The following is a 2,082-nucleotide window of genomic DNA, read 5'->3' as shown; positions in this document are numbered from 1 at the left end:
TCCATTTGGACTTAAATTTTTTATGAGAAAGTTATGGGCACTTGAAGTTGGACTTTTTCACATTTCAGTGCCTTTGGTCCAAAGTGACCTATAATGTTTTGCATTATCACATGTTTTTATTTTAGGATTATGAAAATTTGTCCAACATAACAAATTAATTAGATATCTTAAACTTTCCAATGCATTTTATGCCACATCAAAATCATGAAAAATGAATGAGTTATGTCCTTGGGAAGTTGACCCAAAATTAGGGTTTTAGTCAAAATGACCTATAATGTTTTGAAATGTATGATGACCTTCCAAGCTTCAAATCAATTTTTGATGAACATGAAAGTTGTTCATAATGTTCTTAAGAACATTGTTTCTCTTGGAGTCATCTTCATTTGACAAACACATTAAAAGTTAGGTCTTAGTGTACTTCAAAATAGTCAGATGAATTGACTGATCAACTTCTCAAGTCCATGCCTCAAATTTTGTTGAATTGATGATTGAGGACACTCAAATAAGCTCAAATATGCATGAAATGTTTAATTAAAGAACTTCCCTTGATTGTATTTGATCATGGGTTGAGGTTGCTTCATGAGCAAGGCATAGTTGATGCACAGATGAATTAGGGTTTCCTTGGGAAACAAGCCCCAAACCCTTTGGTTTGCTTTGATCAAAATTATGAATTGAGATATTTGGGAGGCACATTTTATGGATGAGAGCTTTGTGAACCATTGTCATGTTTGCTTTCACCTTCTCCTGGCCATATCAATGAGCATAGAGGCTTCTATGAGCATTGAATCTTGTGACTGCTCAAGCTACAAACAAAAGATGTTAGTGACATATTTTTGTGCTTTTGGTTAATAAACAAAATAAGAAAATCAATAATATATAATTCAAGCATGCTTGGTGATCTCAAACCAACTCACAAGTGTTCCCACCCAAAGGTAAGGAGCCAAGATGCTATGATCCTTGAGGCAAATGCAAATGCAATGTTATGATGCCATGAGGGATCTTAGGGTCAAAATTGAGGTCTTACAATTATGGGATCAAGGCATCTCTCGTATGACCTTCTTCAAGCTTTAGAAGAAAGAAAACTGACAATCAGTGCAAGGAGGATGGGATATCCTCAACTTCATGACCACTCAAGCTACAAGGATTTTCTTATGCCTAAGACATCTCAAATGGTCAATTACTTCATCAACTGATTGAGAACTATAAGAGAATGGAAGTTGCTCACACTCTCTTATCTTTTGGTCCTTGAGCTAGGAATGTTGATTATTTCAGTGTGTGGCATCCCATGGACCAATTTTTGATTCATCTTCATCTTGACATTATACAAGACATCTTTGCTCACAAGTTTCTCCATTTTCCCTAGGGGAATTAAGGTTTTGAAGATGTGCTCTCATCTTCTATCTTTGTGGACTAAAATTAGGGTTTGTGATAAAATTAGTTTATTTCTGATTTTTTGAGCAAGAATGGATTCCATGGTATTTTGTGTGTCCCTAAGTGTCTATGTTTAGAAGATTGGCCATCAATTCTATTCAGAAAAGGTTCAATTGCTCAGATGATCAATGGTTTGATTCAATTGGGGGAAAGTCAACTGAGCAGGTTAAAAAAAGTCAACTATTGATTTTTTGGTCAAATTTGGTCTATGGTTGAAATTTGATCTAGAAAAGTCAAGAGATTCATCAAATATCAAGAATCATGAAAATTTACCAAAATTGGAAATTAGGGTTTCAAAGGAAGGTTACTATTTTTGGTAATTTTACAAATAATTTCAATCAACTTCATGGCCATGTTTCACACAGATTCAAGCTCTATTTCAAGATATTTCAACATGAAATTTGTAGTACTACGTTTCCTCTTTCCAATGGTTCCAAGAACTCTTTATTTGGTTGGCTACAACTCAAGATATCATCTTCTAAAGTCATGACCTTAACTTGGTAATTTGGTTTTATACTTATTGAAATTTTGCTAAGAGTTTAGTCAGTTTCAAGAAACCAACTTCATGGCCGTTTTTCACCTAGATGCAATTTTCATTTTCATTTGACTTCAACATGAAAGTTATAGATCACATTCCCCTCTCCACTTTTG

Source organism: Lathyrus oleraceus, chromosome 3 (genome assembly GCF_024323335.1).
Source record: "Lathyrus oleraceus cultivar Zhongwan6 chromosome 3, CAAS_Psat_ZW6_1.0, whole genome shotgun sequence".
Taxonomy (NCBI): domain Eukaryota; kingdom Viridiplantae; phylum Streptophyta; class Magnoliopsida; order Fabales; family Fabaceae; genus Lathyrus; species Lathyrus oleraceus.
The sequence above is the reverse complement of the archived record's forward strand: the minus strand, read 5'-3'. Positions refer to the sequence as shown.